The sequence below is a fragment of the Staurois parvus genome, unplaced genomic scaffold (assembly GCF_062004578.1).
Source record: "Staurois parvus isolate SC_StPar_1 unplaced genomic scaffold, SC_StPar_1.0 ptg000915l, whole genome shotgun sequence".
NCBI classification, from domain to species: Eukaryota; Metazoa; Chordata; class Amphibia; order Anura; family Ranidae; genus Staurois; species Staurois parvus.
This window is the reverse complement of record NW_028318711.1, coordinates 42537-64565: the sequence shown is the minus strand read 5'-3', so window position 1 is coordinate 64565 and position 22029 is coordinate 42537. Positions and strand designations below refer to the sequence as shown.

General features: G+C 47.6%; 1 long non-coding RNA gene across 1 annotated transcript; it reads right to left on the bottom strand.

Annotated features, from left to right (window-relative positions):
* Positions 1 to 4856: 4856 nt before the first annotated feature.
* On the bottom strand, positions 4857 to 17856 carry LOC149442075 (uncharacterized). The gene is made up of 2 exons (XR_016307236.1): positions 13563 to 17856; positions 4857 to 5928 (listed from the first exon to the last, which is right to left on the bottom strand). It is a non-coding gene; the product is annotated as an uncharacterized LOC149442075 (long non-coding RNA).
* Between the last annotated feature and the right edge of the window lie 4173 nt (positions 17857 to 22029).

Below are 22029 nucleotides of genomic sequence, written 5' to 3'. Positions count from 1 at the left end.
ATGACTGCTTGGGGGACTTGACTTGGGGGGGGGGGTATGGGGTCACACAGGGCGATCGAAACTGGTGGGGGGATGGGGTGACACGGAGGTTCTGTGTGCGCAGGTGCCTCTGCTAGAGCTCTGCCCCCTTTTCATGCAGGGGCGTGGCTTACCCTGTTCCCGGAAGTGCTGTGAGGGCGGGAGGTTACCAGACCGGGGACATGCTGTGCTTCTCTCCCGGAGGTTAGAGCCTTGGCCAGAGAGATGAGCTCCGTCTTCAGGGGGTGAGGAGGAGCCCGGGGCTCGGCGGGGGGATTGCAAGTCTCAGCATGGACCTCCTGTGGACTTCCAGGACAACTTAAGAGACACAAGGGGGCCAGACTGACAGGGAGGCTGGGCTGCTGTTACAGGGACCCCCCTCCCTCCACAGTGGCAGGAAGGGGTAGTTAGTAGGATAGCAGGGTACAGGGAGGGTAGTTAGTAGGATAGCAGGCACACAGTGGCGGGGTATAGGGAGGGGTAGTTAGGATAGCGTTCACTCAGTGGCAGGGTGGGGTAGTTAGTAGGATAGCAGCATTCAGTGGCAAGGTACAGGGAGGGGTAGTTAGTAGAATAGCAGGGTAAAGGGAGGGGTAGTTAGTAGGATAGCAGGGTAAAGGGAGGGGTAGTTAGTAGGATAGCAGGCTACAGGAAGGTGTAGTTAGTAGGATAGCAGGCAGACAGCAGTGTGAGGATGAACCGGGCAGGAAGCTGGAATGTAAGGTAGACAGACTGGCAGAGCTCTATGATTGGGGAAGGAGGGGGATGGGCATTAGGTAAGGTTATTTCACAGCTCTCCCCACTCCCAACTCCCTCACCTCTGGAGTCAGCACACAAAGGATGATTGGTTGGGGGACTTGATTTGGGGGGATGGGGACACACAGGGTGATCACAATGTGGGGGTGGGAGGCACAGGGTGATCGGAACTGCCAGAGGGGGTGCAGATAATGGAACTGATCCTCCCGTGGCTCCCTGCAGCAACTAAAAGCTGTCTGGAGGAGGAGGAGGAGCTGCTCGCTGTGCTGCAGGCCGAGACACAGTGGAATCGGTTTCAGTGATAAGGCAGTACAGCCAGCCCTCCTGTCAGGTGGCGGGGCCCCCTGTTGAGCTGGTCAGGTCCGATACAGGAGGGCCGGCTCTACCATTTTTATCAGCAGCCCTGGAGATCGGAGAGACCGAAGACAAGAACCGAGAGAGGGGGACCAGGGACTTGAAGAGGGGACAGGGACCGAGAGAGCAGTCCTTTTCTGTTTTTTTTTTTCCTGTCCCGTCATCTACTTACAGGGGATGATGAACAGTCTGTGCAGATGGCGGAGAGCTGGGGAAATGAAGGCGTGGTACAGGACACCTACAAAGGATTTGTCGCCATCAAAATGGCCAGTAAGTTGTGTAGTGGCCTGTATGTAACAAGGGCCTGATACAAGATCCATCTGTGTTGTTCCTGTGACTGTATAATAAAATAATTCTTCCATGATTACCGTCTGTGAAGGTTCTTATTTATCCGGGGTACAGCATGGCTAGTAGTAGTATTCAGTAGTATTCATCTGGACTGCGTCTGAATAAACCTTTCTGGCCAGTCCTACTCTACCAAAAGCAAATGCTACTGTGGACACAATGCCAACATGGGGCAAAAAGACACAAAGTGGGGGGAGAGCTGCTAGGTTAAAACCTGGCTACTGACCTTCAAAGCTCTAGAGGATGTGAGAAGCATGCTTCGCTAGGGCATCCCGCGCTCTTTGGCTGCAGCTCATGGCCGGTCAGTTTGCCATTAATCTGGAACAGATACTGGGCTCGTACCCCGTATTCAGGGCTTGGCACTTCTGTCTCTGCGGGCCTCCGACATTAGCGTGGAGTTTATCCCCTGTTTCAGGGCCTCTCCCCCATGATTCTGACCATTCCTTCATAATCATGTCCGTCATGACTGGAAAGGAGAAACTTTAGACTTTTTTGTTTAAGCCTTGGTACATTAAATCATGTTTGGAGAGCGGAGCTACCCCATCCTGAATCTCAAAAGGTCTCATACAGTATAAATGAATCCCCAAAAAGGTCAGACTTCCTCTAGAGAGTGCCTAAACTTTGCCGCTTTAGTTGCTTCCACATGACCTTCTTCCAGTCCCGAATCTGAGTCAGAAATCTGGGTCACCTATCCCTGGGCTGCATACCCTACACCAGCTGACTCTGCTGAGCCAGAAGCCACTGGAAGTAGGGAGTATTGCACATGATCAGGCTGACTAGAAGAAGTGGTAGGCCATTTGACATCAGAGATGCCTGAAAGGTGCACTGCACCTGCTCTCTAAAAGGAACTTAGAAACTTTGCATAAGGTGATTCAGCTTCTGCTTTCAAGAAGTTAGAAATACACTGCAGCAAAAGACTTGTTATAATTAGAAGATAATTTAGTGCTCCAGTTAGCACATTTTATTTTAGAGGTGAACTTATCCTCTTTAGCCTAAGACAAAAAGAGAGGGGAGGAGGGCTCCAAGTTAAAAGCCAGGTCCTTATTAGGTCAGGAGCACCACCCCTGCACCCAGTGCTGCCTATGTCAAAAAACAAATGTCTAGAAGACTGCTTGAGACACCCCTCAAGGAACCCCAGAAGTACCAACCACCTCCACCAAAAGCACACAGCACATATACTATATTGCCAAAACATTTGGGACACCCCTCCAAATCATTGGATTTAGGTGTTAAAATCACCTCCATGGCCACAGGTGTATAGAATCAAGCACCTAGGCTTGCAGACTGCTTCTACAAACATTTGTGAAAGAATGGGTCGCACTCAGGAGATCAGTGAATTCAAGCGTGGTACCGTGATAGGTCACCACCTGTGCAATAAGTCCATCCGTGAAATTTCCTTGTTATTGAATATTCCATGGTCAACTGTGAGTGGTATTATGATAAAGTGGAAGCAAGTGGGAACAGCAACTCAGCCAAGTGGTAGGCCAGGTAAAATGATAGCGCGGGGTCAGTGCAAGCTGAAGCGTACAGTGTACAGAAGTTGCCAACTGTCTGCAGAGTCGATAGCAAAAGACCTCCAAACTTCACGTGGCCTTCAGATTAGCACAGCAACAGTGCATATTGAGCTTCATGGAATTGGCTTCCATGGCCATGTAGCTGCATCCAAGCCTTACATCACCAAGTGCAATGCAAAGCATCGGATGCAGTGGTGTACAGCATGCTGCCACCAGACTTTAGAGCAGTAGACACATGTTCTATGGAGGACTTATCACCGTCTCTATCTGAAAATTCGATGGACGTGTCCCGGTTTAGCAGTTGCCAGGAGAACAGTACTTGCTTGACTGCATTATGCCAAGTGTAAAGTTTGGTGGAGGGGGGATTATGGTGTGGTGGTTTTCAGGGGTTGAGCTTGGCTTTAGTTCCAGTGAAAGGAACTCTTAAGGCATCAGCAAACCAAGACATTTTGGACAATTCTATGCTCCCAACTTTGTGGGAACAGTTTGGGGATGGCTCCTTCATGTTCCAACCTGACTGTGTACCAGTTCACAAAGCAAGATCCATAAAAATATGGATGAGCGAGTTGGGGGTGGAGGAATCTCTCTGGCCTGCACAGAGTCCTGATTTCAACCTGATAGAACACCTTTGGGATGAATTAGATCGAAGACTGCAAGCCAGGCCTTCTCGTCTGACATCAGTGTCTGACCTCACAAATGCACTTCTGGAAGAATGGTCAAACCTTCCCATAGACACTCCTAAACCTTGTGGATAGCCTTCCCAGAAGAGTTGAAGCCATTATAGCTGCAAAGGGTGGGCCAACTCAGTACTGAACCCTACGGACTAAGACTGGGATGCCAGTGTGCGTGTAAAGGCAGGTGTCCCAATACTTTTGGTAATATACTGTATATAGCCCGCTTTTCTACCTGTTTTATAGCAGGAGCCTAGGAGGAAGCCTCCATGATGTCCCCTGCATTCTTTAGCGCCCAGCACCCTTTGGCCCATGCTGTCGGCGTCCAGCAATAAGCATCAGCCCTGCCCTTTCTCTTGCGCCTCTGAGGCCGAAACCAGAAGCCTCTGGTGCAGAGAGGACATCACATCCCCCAGAATCATGACACCCAGCATCTTCCAGGCTAGCTGCGTCACATCCGGCCTCCAGGAAGGCACTCCCTCAGCCCTGACTGACCTAAACGCGCCAAGGATGGATGCCATTCTAACCAGCTCCTTCACTGGCACTGGAAAGAGGTAGAAGCGGGTACATTCCTACACCGATGCAGAGGGGACTTGAGGCCAAAAAGTAAAGAACTGCAGGTGAGGGCACGTTTCCTGGGCAGCCCTTGAGACATGGCTTGCTGCTTAAAAAGCAGTTCTTCTAGTCAACATGCTTTTTCCAGACAGAGTAAACACAAAATGGCCATGTTCCTGTAGGACCATCTTAAGAAGCTTGAAGCAATGTGTTTCCTGTCCTGGTTGAAGGAGCTCAATCGTTCAAGGTCTGTCCTGGAAGACAACCGGGGGGGGGGGGGAAATTATATACATTTCATTTGTGTACAGTGTTGCATGACCAAGAAATTGCTAGTTAAAGCTGCAGTTCTGAAAAGCAAAAAAGTGCCATGATCATGAAGGGGTTAAAACCTTCTGGAGATCAAGTGGTTAAAGTCTAATTTGGCCAGGTTTTGAGCCTCTCTGTTGGTCTGTTATTATAAAGACTTCAGGTTGATTTGTATTTTTATATAAAAGTTTTTTTTCCCATTGATATCCACAGTTCCCATTCACATGGAATCTGTATACAGCATTGTTCAATTAAAAAAAATGCAGTTCCAAAGCCACCCATTTACAAATACCACAAATGCATAACAGTTCATAAGGAAAAAACTATTACTGCAAACTTGAGAAAGTACTTTAATAGTTTTCATTTTACATTTTAGATCTAAAAAGGAACACATGCAGCAAGTGAATATTAAGAATTCTGCTGGAACCAACTGTTTAAATTATATGTACAGAGAGGATTACTATCAAAACTAGTAACCTTCAGTGAGGCTATTTACAGAATTTACAAAAAAAAAAAAAAAAGGACAAAGTGTATCAGTACAACAAAGGCAACATGAAAATTAGCATACTGTGGTATTCTGAGACTTGTATCGAATAAAGCTTTCAGAAGCAAAAAGCTACCAAAAATACTCTTTCCAGTCCACAAGAAAACATGTCACCAAAGTAAATTTACAATATTAGGTACAGAAGCAGAATACCAAGGTGAACATTTAGAAATAGCATTGTACACTACAATTTCATAAAACTGAAGGGAAGAAACAAATTAACATACTGCCCACAAGTTTCACCTTTGAACCTTGAAAACTTCAGGTGACATCTGGCTGGTTGCTTTGGGCATGCAAATTAATATCTTTTCTTTCACGTCCAGATAATCCTCTCCCAAAGGGTGACCAATCACAGAGCTACCAGGGATATAGAAATATCAGCATTCTGTCCTGGAACTGCTCTATACAATAAAGAACTTGTTTTAAATAACACTTTCATTCTTTGTCTTAAACCTACAATAATGAATCAATATGTTATAACATCTAGTTGAAGCAGTGTATAGAGTGGTACAACTCAAAGAGGAACAAAACATGATGGATCTCTTACAAAATGTAGGCAGTCTTTGTATTAAAAATGCTTCATCAGAAGGAAGTAAAAGCGTCCTGATAAATGGCAATTTCACAGGACACGTGGAGCTGAACTAAACAGAGCTGTCGTGAGGTGGTGAACTCCATCGTGACTGCAGATGCCGAAGAATGCTGTTCGATATCGTCCCAAGTTTTTCCTGCATTTCAAAAAGCTGGCTTCCAGAATATTTTCAAAGCTCCTCTGTAGTCACCAACAAAGAAAGTGTACTAATCTGTGCAGCAAGGTCTAGGGTGGCTGCAGATTCCACAGGTGCTGTGGCAGATGCTTCAGGCAGGTCTGTAAAGCAAGCAAGGATTAGTTATGGTGAAGTAACGGAAAAAAAAAAACTCATGAAATACGCCAATACTCTAGGGGTCACCATACATGTTACAATCTGACTGCAATACATCAAAACATAATAGGAGAACCTTCCTAAACTTTCCAGTCAGTTTGTATTCAATCAAGCCCTTGCATTACATAATTGGTAGATCCAAAAGAAGACTACAATAAGATATTGGCAGAAAGTCAGTGCAAAAAATGCCCATCAGTAGTTTGAACAACCACATTGGGTGTCTCTGCAAATCAAAGGATAGGCAGGAGTCGTCTGTTTTAGTAGAACATCCAATTACTTTATTTCACCAAATACATTTTTTTATTATTATTATGAACTACCGCATCGGACACCTCAGCCAATCGAACTACCGAGAGCCTTTTATGTGCTGGCTCTTCCTATCAATGCGTTCACCCACCTGAGAACCCCCACAGAACGGGAATGCCCGAGGCATAGACCGTGTCCACACTGTGCACTAGGAATGCTGCATGTCCCCCACCCCCCTTGCTGGGTGACCAGTCAACAGCTGCAAGTCCATTTTGACCTTTTTCTTTTTATTGTGGAACCGTTTTACCCTTGTTTCTGAATTTAGTACACGATAAGGGCTCTCCCACCTCCCTCTCTTTTTCAGTGGAAACGAAAGACCCCTGGTCAGCTCCTCAGGATATTTCAGTCTACAATGTTCCATCAAACCCCAGACCCTACAATAAGATTGTAATGTGTGTGGAAAGCTTTACAACTATCGGTGGTCACCTTTTTAGAGTCTCAATTGTAATATACAGTAGTATCAATGGTACTTGCACAGCACTGCCATACATTACGTGCCTAAACTGGAAAATACAGGAATGGAAAGAGCTTGGGAGGAATGGTGGAACTAAAATCGCAGCAATCTGCTGCAATGTTGCAGGCTCAGAATTCATGGAATTACGCAGCCTGGATCAGACAGAATTAAACTGAGAACAGAATAGATAAAATGGCCTATAACCTGGACTGCTTTTTTTTTTATTTTAATTGAGGCAATCTTTAAATTCAATTTTAAAAAGCAAGAAAAATTAGCAGATTAATAATTTAAAGCCCCATAGCTTTAAGTACAGCTCACGGGTCTTAAAAAGCAGCTTAATCATTAAGCGTAGGTTCCACAACTTCGCAGTTCTGCGTGTCACGTTTGCAAGGGCACAGCTGCATTTCCTGCAATCTTTTTTAAAAACATGGACGCACAGAAATCACATGGTGCTTTGACACCACTTTCCTTAAAGCAACACACTTTTTGTGCGGCTGCGGGAACGTGTGCGATTTACACACACAGTCCTATGGAAATCTATGGAAAGAACTAAAGATCAGAGTTCACAGAAGAGGCCCACAGAACCTTCAAGATTAGAAGACCGTTTGTGTGGAAGAATGGGCCAAAAATCACACGTGAGCAATGCAATGCGACTAGTTTCTCCATATAGGAGGCATCTTGAAGCTGTCATTACCAACAAGGATTTTGGATGAAGTATTTATTTTTTTTTGTATGCACGGATTATTACTGACATGTAGTGAAAATGCAGTTATTTACCTGTTAACTGTATTTCCAGGAATCTTCTAGGACAGCTTCACTTGAGAGATAGGGCTCCTCCCAGGAAACACCCGCTCCACCTTTTCCCCTTTATAAGTATCCTCTCTCCCAGTGGGCCCTCAGTATAAGAATATGACCGAAGGCCTAGGAGAAAGCATAAAATAAAAAACGGTAATAGAGACAACCCATCACAGGTTCATAACATACCTAGACATCAGTACATAATCACACAGCAATCGGGAGGGAGTTATGCTGTCCTAGAAGATTCCTGGAAATACAGTTAACAGGTAAATAACTGCGTTTTCCCGTGTCATCTTCTAGGACAGCTTCACTTGAGAGGAGTTGAATAGAAATACATACATTAGGGTGGGCCCCTTGCTTGTAGGACCTTCCTGCCGAACGCCTGGTCATTGCTGCCAATCAGATCCAATCTGTAGTGCTTAGCAAAGTTGGCGAAACTGGACCACGTTGCGGCTCTGCAGATCTGTCCGGGGGAGGCACGCTCTTCAGGACCGTGCCCAGGTCCCATGTGGGGTACTTCGATGTGGACGGGGCTCGGCGCCTGGAGATAGCCCTCAGGAACCTGATTATCAACGGGTCTGCCGCCAACCTCAACTCCAGAAAGCTTGACAAAGCCGCTACCTGCACTTTAAGGGTATTAGCGGCCAGGTTCTTATCCGCCCCGGCTTGGAGGAATTCAAGCATTGTATGCAAGATGGGAGCCCGGGTTCCTCGTTCCTGTCCTTCCAGGCGGAAAATTTCTTCCAGACTTTATCATATATGGCGTTTGTTGATTTCTTCCTTCCGTCCAAGATGTTGGCGACCACTCTTTCAGACAGTCCCTTCTTCACTAGCCTGTCCCGTTCAGAAGCCACGCTGCTAGGGACAGCCTTTCTGGGTGAGGATGTAGCACTCCCCCTTGGGCAAGTAAATCGTGTGAAGGTGTATCATCCATGGGTCTGTTAAGCTTAGTTCCCTCAGCCGGGAGAACCATGATCTTTTGGGCCAAAATGGTGCAATCAGGATGACCGTGGCTTGAGAAGACTGGATCTTCTGTACCACCTTTGGTAATAATCTGAACGGAGGAAAGGCATAGAGGAGGTTTCCTTCCCAATGCTGGGCTAGCGCGTCTATCCCTGCACTCCTGGGGTCCTTCTGCAGGCAGAAGTATCTCTCCAGCTTCACATTTTGGCTGTTGGCGAAGAGATCCGTAGAGGGGGTGCCCCATCTGGCGCATATTTGATTGAATGCTGGACAGCTGAGGCACCATTCTGTCTGGGTGACCTCTTTCCGACTCAACTGGTCCGCCAACTGGTTCAGATTCCCTTTTAGATGCACCGCAGTGATGGACTCTAGGTTCCTCTCTGCACAGGTCAGGAGGGTTCCTGCCAATTCCATCAGCCTCGGGGACCTCGTGCCCCCCTGCCTGTTCAAGTATGCTACTGCCGTTGTGTTGTTGGATAGAATCTGGACTTCTCTCCCCTCTATCCTCTCCTGAAAAGCCGTAAGAGCTTTGAAGATTGCCGACAGCTCCTTGTAGTTCGATGATTTCCTTGAATTTTCTGCATCCCATCTGCCCTGGGCTAGGCAGTCTCCCATATGAGCAACCCACCTGGTCATGCTTGCATCCGTGGTGATCCTCACTGGGCTGGCTTGCTTCCATTTCCTTCCCGCCTCCAAGGTGTGGATGTTCCCCCACCACCTTAGTGATTCCCTCACCTTGTGCGTGAGGCAGATCCTGGAATTCAGACCTGCTTGGCTGCCATCTCAGTGGGAGAGGGTGTGATTCTGTAGTACCCTGGAGTGGAGCTGTGCCCATTGCACCCCTGGCATTGCGGCTGTCATGCTCCCGACTAGCTTCATTGTGGTCCTTACTGTGCAGGTCGACATCCTTTGGAAGGCTCTCGTGTCTTGCTGCAGTTTGAGAGCTTTTTCCGTTGTCAGGTATGAGCAAGCATTTGCGGAGTCCAGGATGTACCCCAAGTACGTGATCCTCCTGGAGGGTACTAGCTGTGATTTTTCCTCGTTCATCAACCACCCCAAGCTCTCTAGAAAAGATATTGTGCGTTCGACATGGGACCTCAGGCCTCTTTCTGTATCTGAAAATAGAAGCAGGTCGTCCAAGTAGGGGATGATATTTATTCCTTCCAGCCTCAAGACTCTTAGGGGTTCCGCCAGGATCTTGGTAAATATCCTTGGAGCTGATGACAGGCCAAAGGGGAGTGCATTGAACTGAAACAGAATCGTTCTTTTTGCGCCTTCCAGCGCAAACCTCAGGAACTTCCTCGATTCCTCCCTTATCGGGACGTGCAGATATGCATCTTTCAAATCTATTGAGGCCATGAATGCTCCTGGCGACAAGAGTTCTTTTACCGTGTATAAGGTCTCCATGCAGAACTTCTTGGGTCTCACGAACTTGTTTACCTTCTTCAGATTTAGTATCATCCTGTAGGTACCGGACGACTTCTTCCTTAGGAAGAAATGGGAGAAGAACCCACTTCCCTTCTCTTCCTCCTCCAGCTGGCAAATCACATTCTGCCTGAGCATCCCTTCCAGGAGGTCCACCAATGCATCTGCCTTCTCCCTGTCCCTTGGCAGGGGTGTTGCGAAGAATCTTTGAGGGGGGGGCCTTAAAAACTCTATTTTGTAACCTCTGCGAACGGCCTCTAGAATGTAAGTGTTCTGGGTGATCTTCAGCCATTGTGTGTGGAAGTGCCCCAGCCTTCCTCCCACCTGGCTTCTCCAGTCACTTGGGCTGGGTCTTGGGTCTATTCTGGTTGGGGTTGAAGAGGAAACCTCCCCTTCCCCTTGACTCGTTCCTGCCCCTCCTTGCGCCCCAGCCTGTGCGCTGGCTTTGAAATCATCGTGTACTGCCTGTTGAGGAGAAACCCCTTTCGTCCTACTTGCCTGCTGGGGACTGGAAAGCTCTTCTTTTTTTTATCGGCCGACCTTTCCAGGACCGAAGTTAGTTCCGGCCCGAAGAGGAGTTTTCCCTCGAAGGGCAGACCGCAGAGTTTGGACTTAGAGGCAAGGTCCCCCTGCAAAGACTTTAGCTAGATAGCTCTTCTCGCGGAATTTATGAGCGCCGTTGATCTAGCTAAGAATCTGATAGTTTCTGCTGATGCGTCTGCAATAAAAGCCACCGCTTTTTCCAGTACAGGCAGCGACTTCAGGATTTCCTCCGCCGGGGTGCCTTGTTCCAGGTGCGAGCGGAGCTGCCCCAACCATACATCCAAAGTTCTGGAGACACACGTCGTCGCAACTGCTGGCTTGAAATTCACCGCGGATGCTTCCCATGCTCTCCTCAGGAATGTATCCGCTTTCCAGTCCATCCATTGGGTCATTCAGGGACCCGCTGTCCTCGAAGGACAGGTCCATCGCTTTCGAGATTCTAGAAAGGGGGGCATCTGGCTTCGGGCAGATTTCCCACACGGAAGCGTCTTCTTCCTTGAACGGGAATCGCCTCTTAAGGTTCTTGGGAAAGAAAGCCTTTTTCTCCGGCTCTTCCCATTCCCTCCTGATAGTGGACCATAGGGCAGAGTGCACTGGGAATGTGCGGCTGCTCTTTGTAGCCCTGCGTACAGCTGGTCATGGAGAGAGGGGTCCTGCTGTTCCTCCTCCAGATCCAGAGTCTCGTAGATCACTTTCAGAAGGCCCTCCGTGTCTTCTGCCTGAAAAAGGAATCTTTGTGCTTTTGGGTCATGATCCTCGACCTCGTCTTCCTCCGAGTCTGAAGTACTCAATGGTTCGGCTCCCCTTGCGACAGTTACCTGGTCCTTCCTCTTTTTCCCCCCCTGGGCATTGCCTGAAGTGCCCGGTTGGGGCTCGTCCTGGGCCGGTCCCTGCTTCTGCTCCCTAAAGCTCTGAAAAGTCTTGGACATATCTTGCATCATGTTCTGTAAGAAATCCTTAAAGAGGGACCCAGACTCCTTTTTGATAAGCTTATCTATGCAGTCTTGGCAGAGTTGCTTCCGTCAGGAACTCGCCAGCCTCTTTCTGCAAGTGGCGCATTTCTTTTTCAGCTCGCAAGGAGCTTCTCTTTCCCCTCTATCCTCCTCCTGTGGGCCCATCTGGGGACAAGAAGACATAGGTATTCATCAACCGCGGAGGCTCCCCCCCCAGGGATTGCCCCCCGTGCACTCCCCCAACACCCTAAAAAGTCAGCAGTGGGGGGGGGGGGGAGATGAGTGTGGGGGTGCCCAAGGGTCCCAGAGGGGGGAGGGGGGGAAGGGGGAGGGGGTGAGTGGCGGCCAAATACCTTGCCGCAGGATTCCCCCGGCCCAGACAGATCTGCCTCCATCCTGCCGCGAACTCCTCCTCAGTGCGGCGATTTTTCAGGGTTTGGCGGGCTCCGCCCCCTCCCTGGGATCCCTGCGCGCCGACCTTCCTCTCACGGCCGCAGGTGGAGAAGCGGCCGTGGTGTGGGCTCGTTCCGCGGTCCGCCGCCCATTTCCAACATGGCGGCCGCTGCTCCATGCTTCCTGCGCCGGAAGTGACGCCGTCCCGTGCCCGGAAGTGACGTGTTTGCGGCATCCTGACCCCGACAGCCTCACCCCCTGGCCATGCTGCCGGGATCCTGGAACAGGTAGGACTTACCTCAGCCCCCCCAGGGAAAGGCACCACTGCCCAGGTCGGCGGAGCGGGCTCTACCCCCCTGGAGAGCCCCGCTGGGACCATCCGGGGTCTGTCACCCCCACCCCGAAGGGTCTGTCCATAGGATGAGCCTGGATGAAAACCCCCCCACAAGGTCCCTGCCATCCTTAGAGAAAGGAGGAAGGGGGGGCCTCAGCCAGGGGCCCTCTGTACCTCGCCAGGCAGCCGGGGAAAAAATAACAAACCGGGCGTAGCTCCGTCCTGGCCGGAGGAAACACTAATACTGAGGGCCCACTGGGAGAGAGGATACTTATAAAGGGGAAAAGGTGGAGCGGGTGTTTCCTGGGAGGAGCCCTATCTCTCAAGTGAAGCTGTCCTAGAAGATGACTCAGGAAAATTTTATGTCAATAGCACCTTTAGATATATATTTACCTAGAAAAACGGTGACGTTTTCAATACTTATTTTACCCGATGTACTATTAAAACCTGTTGTTTTTTTTTCAGGATTTGAGTGCAATGACTACACTTCTGCTTCCCCAGAATACCCTGAGAACACGACAGTGTCGTATGTCACGACAACAGACCCTCTCTGCACTCCAATCCCTGCCCATCAGAGCAGATCACATGTAGACAGTTTGCTCACAAAAACAAGGACACGCCCATGAGACACACCCACTATGCAGAAATGCTGCATTGCATGCTGGGAAATGTAGTTTCTTACTTCAATTATAGGGCTTATTTGCAAGGTGAAGCACTAGATTACATTAAGGCAGCACAAATGCTGGTCAGACATTTAGATGTCTATTTTCCAATGATTGCTGATGCATGCATGTTACCCTACGCCTGTTAAGACCTTAAAATGTACTATGAATGCAGTTAGCCAGAAATTAGACCTATGACTACTAATCTCAAGTACGATCCCTATTCTTGCATGAGAGATTTTCCGCAAAAATGTATGGGTGTCAACTATAGGTGAATTCAAATCAAACTGCAGATTTCAGTGAACTTAAGTCATTTGGACCAAGCTGGCATAAACAAATTTACTTCACTTAACAGATGAAGTGGATGTGAGCACTGTATAAACAGGTATGTCGTCTCAGCCACATACAGCACTGTGTTCCAGCAGCTGTCAAATTGGATTGAGTGCTGCTCAGCCATTCACAGGCGGTTGGGTGCCCTCACAGTCTCCACCTCAGCCTGAGGAACCTTTGTATTCATTCATAGTCCCATAGCCTGAACACAGCAACGCATATGTAGCTGATGCTACATACAGTTTATAGAGGTGCTGCATCTGTTAATGATGTAAACAGTACATTTGGACTAGCTTGGTCCAAACTATTCAAAGTTCACTAAAACCTGGAGATCAGCTTTAATCGCTCATCCCCAATAATCACACATTTTATGTTAAGATAAATCATACACAAAAGGTAAGACTTTTATCCTTCTCACCTTAAAAACTTCAAAGAGACGAGAGAACTGCTTTCCAACCAAGACATTGAAAACTTTCCCATCTTCTCCACTAAGACGGCTACAAAGAGGACAAATGTCAAATTATTACACACAAACTGATATACATTACCCTAAATATTTTATTGTGGAATATAATGTTCTACTTGAAGGAATATTCACCACTAAATAGTTCTAAAGATCAGAATGGAAGATTATACACCATGGGGTTGTTTTAGCTGAATTTGCTTGCCAAAGAGGTAAAGCACTCTGGCAGCTGTCCGCTCTAGTGTGAATTCAGCCTGAAAGGGTTTTGTTATATCTGCTTGATAAGTGCAAAAAATACCTGTTGATCTTGTTAGAAATCTCGTGAGCTGATAACTTACTGTGCACTCTGCTAACTATTATCTCTAAGGTGTACAGAAGCACTCCCCTCCGGTATGTACAATAAGAGAAGGACAGCATTCTGTAGTCCTGTCTTGTTTCTGCTGATACAAAAGGAAGAGTAGGCATTGTCATCCTACGGCAGTTTTGTTACTGGAGGATCATCAGGGAAAAAATAAAGGAAGAAAACTAGTGCAGCCACATCTAAGGACTAGAAAGCTGCAATATATTCATTTTTTTGTGGCTTAGATGCACTTTAAGAATAGGCTGTTCAACTAGAAAAGTTGGTATTGAGTGAAAACAGCTCCCCTTGTTCACTAACATTTATTGGCTAGGTATTCCTTAGTAAATCAATTCCTGCATCCACTGCAATATTCTGCACCGCAACAATCTGGAATGTTTCTAGCTCCAAAATGCAATTGTACTCACTTTGCAATTGCAAGATAAGCATCTGTCTGTTCTGTATGTGAGGTAGATGTGTCTTCCAAGGTTTCTAGTAAAGGCAAGAATTGAGCGTTTTCAGGATTAGCAGCCATATTCCCAAAAAACTGCAAAGAAATAAGAAGTCACTTAAAATAATCAGCCCAGTGGTTTGCTACAGTAGGAAATAAATTGTGTTTCTATATCTTACAGTTTTCTTGCTTAGTGCAGCAACTATAGATACAAAACGTTACACTTTTTATCTGCTTGAACACCAGACTGTTTCACCCCCTTCCTGCCCAGGCCATTTTTCAGATTTCAGCGCTGTCGTACTTTGAATGACAATTACTCAGTCATGCAACACTGTACCCATATGAAATTTATATCAATCTGTGAGACAGATAGAGCTTTCTTTTGGTGGTATTAAGTCATTTAGTCACAACTGTTTTTTTTGTTTTGTTTTTTGCGCTATATAAAATGGAAAAAAGTTTTTTGCCATTTCTTCATTTCCTGTCTGTAAAGTTTTGCCAAGAATATTTCTTCATAAATGTGGGCCAAAATACATTCTACTACATACAAACTATGGTATATACTGTATATCCATAAAATGATCAATTCTGATGTACTGACTGCCCAACTCATTTCTTGAGGCCCTAAAATGCTAGGACAGTACAAATACCCCCCAAATTACCCTTTTTTTCATTTTAAATCAGACAGTCCAAGGTATTTAGTAAGAGGCATAGTAACATTTTTGAAGTTGTAATTGTTCAGAAAATGAAAGAAAAAAAAACCATTTCCCCAAGTTGTCATTTTAAAAAGTTTTTTCACATAAGCAGCATGGGCACACTTACAATTACACCTCAACACATTCTGCTTCTCCTCCTTAGTATGGGGATAGCACATGCATGAGACGTTTTCACAACTTACCCACATGGGGGGGGGCCCAAAATCAAAGTAGAACCTTCAAGCTTTATAAGGGTGTAAATTAGGCATCTCATTTCCTCACTACCTCTCTCATTTATGTAGGCCCTGGAGCACAAGGACAGCAGAAACGCCCAAACGAATAGGACTGCCTGCATGGGGATGCACAGAACACCTGCTCCCAGTTTGACATCCTTGCAGGTGTACAGCCCCAAATGCAGACAGTGATTTCGGGGACATGCACCTGCACTGATGTTGGATTGGGAAAAGCGGCTGTGTCCATGCAGCTGTTGTGTCCCAATAATCAATGTGACTGCCTGCATGGGATGCACAGAGCACCTGTGCAGGTAAACATGGCCCTTGCACAAGGTATGCATCGATAAGCCCCTTGTGAACAAAACCTTACGTCAACACTGGGGCAGATGTGACATAGCGATGTTCAGGGACACTGACTGGCTGCACTGGTGTGGTAATGGTGTATTTACACTGGGGGGGTTGGGGAATGCTACGGTTGAGTCAAATTTTTACCACCCCTCAACTGTTCCCCCTTAAGCTGGGAGCGCAGCAGTCAGGGAAGTACACATGCTGCAGCAGGAATTTCACCACATTGAGCTCAGCAGGCACTACTAAGGATCACTGTTGTATATAAATGGCAGGACTGTGGTAGTGCAAGGTCGAGTGGCCGGTTATAAACGGCCTCCCCGCCCCCTGCTTTTGCGCGCTCCCTGGGATAGCACAGCACCACGATCCGGTGCCCGCTGTGTCCTCCGGACACAGTGAAACACCGATCGTCATACGGAACCTCTGTGCGAGGTCCCGATCATGTGATCACTGCTTGGCCAATCAGTGATCACATGCAAAGTATTATTACTATACAGTATTTATATAGCGCTAAGAGTTTGCTCAGCGCTGTACATTATAGTGGGGTACAGTAACAATACAATACACGAGGGGTTCGAGGGCACTGCTCCACGGAGCTAACAATCTAGGAGTAAGTAAGATGTCACTTCTGACATCATTGCTTACTACGTGTGAAATCTGTGAATGATCACAGAGATCACATGGTACAAGGCTGTTGTGAACAGCCTTGTACCATGTGACAAGCTGGGACCAATCACAGCTCACACAGTAGTTCTCAATGGATGCAAGAATGTAGTCAGAGAGACGGAGAAATGATTGCTTTTACAGCCTTTATGGGTATAAAAGCAATCAATGTAAACAAAAAAATAAAAAATCATCCCCCACAAGTAGTACAGTGTCACCATGGTGACACTGTACTGCTAGAGTGACAGTATGCAAAAAAAAAAATAAAAAAATGTAAAAAAATTTTTAAAATGATAATTTTTGGTTATAAACTAATTTGGCTTTTTTTTTACTAAAAAGATAACAAAATAAATTTTGGCCAAGATTTATGATGAAATATTTATTTGAAAAATTTTATAAGAAAAACACTCAAAATTTTTGGACTTTTTCATTTACATAGCAAAACAAAAAAAATCCAAGTGGTGAATAAATACCACCAAAATAAAGCTTTATTGGTCTCAAAAAAATGCTAAAAAACATTCATATGGGTACAGTGTTGCATGACCACGCAATTGTCATTCAAAATATGATAGCGCTGAAAGCTGAAAATTGGCCTGGACAGGAAGGGGGCAAAAGTGTCCGGACTTGAAGTGGTTAAATAAAAATGGAGTCTGATATGTACCAGATTCAACCTCTAATAGTATATAAGTCTCTTCTGTCATTCTCAGAGTGGATAAGATATCTTGTTCCTTAACCACATAGCTGGTTATTTATATTTACCACTGCATATTGATATCCAAGAAATTGTCTATTTTAAACTTTACATACTAACTAAATTATACACCACACTTTTGTCAAGGTTTTTTTTTTATCTGATTAATCAAAGCAATAATTGGCCAACTAATCGATTATGAAAACAATCATTAGTAGCAGTCCTATAGGGGTCCCCTTTGTATTGGAGGTGTCAGATATTACCCCGTATCCAGGTACTGGAGGTGTCAGGTGTCCCTACCCCTTGTCCTGGTGTTGGCAGTGTCCCATTTGTCCTTGTACTGGAGGTGTCTCCCTGGTGTTAGAGTTCCTGGTATTGGTGGTGTACCACCTTCCCCCATCCAGGTATTGGTGGGGAACCTCCCACCCAAGAAATGGCAGTGTCTCTGTGATATTTAAAATGCCGCCCCCTCCCCCATTCCATTACTGGATGTATCAGATGCCCCCGTCCCAATAATGGTGGTATCCCCCTGGTATTAGAGTTATCACTTTTCTACCCTGCCCCAGTATTGGAGGTGTCCCCTCCATCACAGTACTGGAAGTGTTGTCTCCCTGGTGTTGAATGTTCCTCCACCTCCCCACCATTGCAGTATTAAGAGACGTCAGGTCCCCCTCCACCCTGGTATTGGAGATGTTATCCTTGTCCTATTATCTCAGGTGTCCAATATCGCCCCCGTGTACTGGAGGGGATCTGCCCCCTGTCCTGGTTGTGAAGGTGTCAAGTGTCCCCCCCATCCTGGTGTACTGGAGAGGTGGCCCCTGGAATTGGATGTGTCCTGGTATTAGAGCTGTCAGATGTTCCATGTCCCCCCCCCCCCCTTCCCAGTTTTGAAGGTGTCCCCTCTTTCCCCATATTGAAGGTATCCCCTCTGTCCTGGATTTGGCAGTGTCCACCCCTTTTGCAGCATTGGAGGTGGCCGCTGCCCCCCCCAGTACTGGAGTGGCCCCTGGTATTAAAGGTGCCCCCCCCAGCCCCAGTGCTGGAGGTATCCCCCCTGCTGGAGGTGTCAGGTGCCACCCCTGCCCCAGTGCTGGAGATGTCCCCACTTTCCGAGTATTGGAGGTGTCCCCCCTGCCCCTGTGCTGGAGGTATTCCCCATGATGGAGGTGTCAGGTGCCCCCCCTGCCACAGTGCTGGAGATTTCCCCACTATCCGAGTATTGGAGGTGTCCCCCCTGCCCCAGTGCTGGAGGTGTCCCCACTGTCCGAGTATTGGAGGTGTTCCCCTGCCCCAGTGCTGGAGGTGTGCCCCCTGCCCCAGTGCTGGAGGTGTCCCCCCTGCCCCAGTGCTGGAGGTGTCCCCACTGAACGAGTATTGGAGGTGTCCCCCCTGCCCCAGTGCTGGAGGTGTCCCCACTGTCCGAGTATTGGAGGTGTCCCCTCTACTCCAGTGCTGGAGGTGTCCCCACTGTCCGAGTATTGGAGGTGTCCCCCCTGCCCCAGTGCTGGAGGTGTCCCCACTGACCCAGTGCTGGAGGTGTCCCCACTGTCCGAGTATTGGAGGTGCCCCCCCTGCCCCAGTGCTGGAGGTGTCCCCACTGTCCGAGTATTGGAGGTGTCCCCCCTGCCACAGTGCTGGAGGTGTCCCGCGCTCTTTGGCTGCAGCTCATGGCCGGTCAGTTTGCCATTAATCTGGACCAGATACTAGGCTCGTACCCCATATTCAGGGCTTTGCACTCCTGTGTCTCTGCGGAGCCTCCGACATCAGAGTGGAGTTTATCCCCTGTTTCAGGGCCTCTCACACTTGTCTTGTAGAGCCTCCAACATTAGCGAGGAGTTCATCCCCTATTTCAGGGCCTAGGACGCTACTGTCTAGGACACTGGTGCTGAGCTGGTTCCCTGTCTCAGACATTGGCTTTGGTACCAAGCTCTCCTCCTCTCTACAACAGATTATCCAGAGAAACATCCAACCTTTAGAGAACCTCTAGAGGCTACAGGCGAAAGCTTAACTTTCACCTTCAAGAAATCCCAACAAGTAGCCCAAAGAGGACTCTGTCAGAGCTCCACTAGGGCCTACAGTGCAACCGTTGTCACATTTGTAAAATGGCACCTTTGTGCTCCACACAGACATGGGAAGATCCAGGAACAACCCTCTGCACACTGCTATATATCCTTTCCAGCAAACTTTGCCATAAACATTGAGATTTTTAGTTCACACATATTGCAATACATGTTTAAGCTGGCCAACTGCGTCAAACTAAACCTTTCTGGCCAAACCCTACTCTACCAAAAGCAAATGCTACTGTGGACACAATGCCAACATGGGGCAAAAAGACACAAAGTGGGGGGAGAGCTGCTAGGTTAAAACCTGGCTACTGACCTTCAAAGCTCTAGAGGATGTGAGAAGCATGCTTCACTAGGGCATCCCGCGCTCTTTGGCTGCAGCTCATGGCCGCTCAGTTTGCCATTAATCTGGACCAGATACTAGGCTCGTACCCCATATTCAGGGCTTTGCACTCCTGTGTCTCTGCGGAGCCTCCGACATCAGAGTGGAGTTTATCCCCTGTTTCAGGGCCTCTCACACTTGTCTTGTAGAGCCTCCAACATTAGCGAGGAGTTTATCCCCTATTTCAGGGCCTCGGACGCTACTGTCTAGGACACTGGTGCTGAGCTGGTTCCCTGTCTCAGACATTGGCTTTGGTACCAAGCTCTCCTCCTCTCTACAACAGATTATCCAGAGAAACATCCAACCTTTAGAGAACCTCTAGAGGCTACAGGCGAAAGCTTGACTTTCACCTTCAAGAAATCCCAACAAGTAGCCCAAAGAGGACTCTGTCAGAGCTCCACTAGGGCCTACAGTGCAACCGTTGTCACATTTGTAAAATGGCACCTTTGTGCTCCACACAGACATGGGAAGATCCAGGAACAACCCTCTGCACACTGCTATATATCCTTTCCAGCAAACTTTGCCATAAACATTGAGATTTTTAGTTCACACATATTGCAATACATGTTTAAGCTGGCCAACTGCGTCAAACTAAACCTTTCTGGCCAAACCCTACTCTACCAAAAGCAAATGCTACTGTGGACACAATGCCAACATGGGGCAAAAAGACACAAAGTGGGGGGAGAGCTGCTAGGTTAAAACCTGGCTACTGACCTTCAAAGCTCTAGAGGATGTGAGAAGCATGCTTCACTAGGGCATCCCGCGCTCTTTGGCTGCAGCTCATGGCCGCTCAGTTTGCCATTAATCTGGACCAGATACTAGGCTCGTACCCCATATTCAGGGCTTTGCACTCCTGTGTCTCTGCGGAGCCTCCGACATCAGAGTGGAGTTTATCCCCTGTTTCAGGGCCTCTCACACTTGTCTTGTAGAGCCTCCAACATTAGCGAGGAGTTCATCCCCTATTTCAGGGCCTAGGACGCTACTGTCTAGGACACTGGTGCTGAGCTGGTTCCCTGTCTCAGACATTGGCTTTGGTACCAAGCTCTCCTCCTCTCTACAACAGATTATCCAGAGAAACATCCAACCTTTAGAGAACCTCTAGAGGCTACAGGCGAAAGCTTGACTTTCACCTTCAAGAAATCCCAACAAGTAGCCCAAAGAGGACTCTGTCAGAGCTCCACTAGGGCCTACAGTGCAACCGTTGTCACATTTGTAAAATGGCACCTTTGTGCTCCACACAGACATGGGAAGATCCAGGAACAACCCTCTGCACACTGCTATATATCCTTTCCAGCAAACTTTGCCATAAACATTGAGATTTTTAGTTCACACATATTGCAATACATGTTTAAGCTGGCCAACTGCGTCAAACTAAACCTTTCTGGCCAAACCCTACTCTACCAAAAGCAAATGCTACTGTGGACACAATGCCAACATGGGGCAAAAAGACACAAAGTGGGGGGAGAGCTGCTAGGTTAAAACCTGGCTACTGACCTTCAAAGCTCTAGAGGATGTGAGAAGCATGCTTCACTAGGGCATCCCGCGCTCTTTGGCTGCAGCTCATGGCCGCTCAGTTTGCCATTAATCTGGACCAGATACTAGGCTCGTACCCCATATTCAGGGCTTTGCACTCCTGTGTCTCTGCGGAGCCTCCGACATCAGAGTGGAGTTTATCCCCTGTTTCAGGGCCTCTCACACTTGTCTTGTAGAGCCTCCAACATTAGCGAGGAGTTTATCCCCTATTTCAGGGCCTCGGACGCTACTGTCTAGGACACTGGTGCTGAGCTGGTTCCCTGTCTCAGACATTGGCTTTGGTACCAAGCTCTCCTCCTCTCTACAACAGATTATCCAGAGAAACATCCAACCTTTAGAGAACCTCTAGAGGCTACAGGCGAAAGCTTGACTTTCACCTTCAAGAAATCCCAACAAGTAGCCCAAAGAGGACTCTGTCAGAGCTCCACTAGGGCCTACAGTGCAACCGTTGTCACATTTGTAAAATGGCACCTTTGTGCTCCACACAGACATGGGAAGATCCAGGAACAACCCTCTGCACACTGCTATATATCCTTTCCAGCAAACTTTGCCATAAACATTGAGATTTTTAGTTCACACATATTGCAATACATGTTTAAGCTGGCCAACTGCGTCAAACTAAACCTTTCTGGCCAAACCCTACTCTACCAAAAGCAAATGCTACTGTGGACACAATGCCAACATGGGGCAAAAAGACACAAAGTGGGGGGAGAGCTGCTAGGTTAAAACCTGGCTACTGACCTTCAAAGCTCTAGAGGATGTGAGAAGCATGCTTCACTAGGGCATCCCGCGCTCTTTGGCTGCAGCTCATGGCCGCTCAGTTTGCCATTAATCTGGACCAGATACTAGGCTCGTACCCCATATTCAGGGCTTTGCACTCCTGTGTCTCTGCGGAGCCTCCGACATCAGAGTGGAGTTTATCCCCTGTTTCAGGGCCTCTCACACTTGTCTTGTAGAGCCTCCAACATTAGCGAGGAGTTCATCCCCTATTTCAGGGCCTAGGACGCTACTGTCTAGGACACTGGTGCTGAG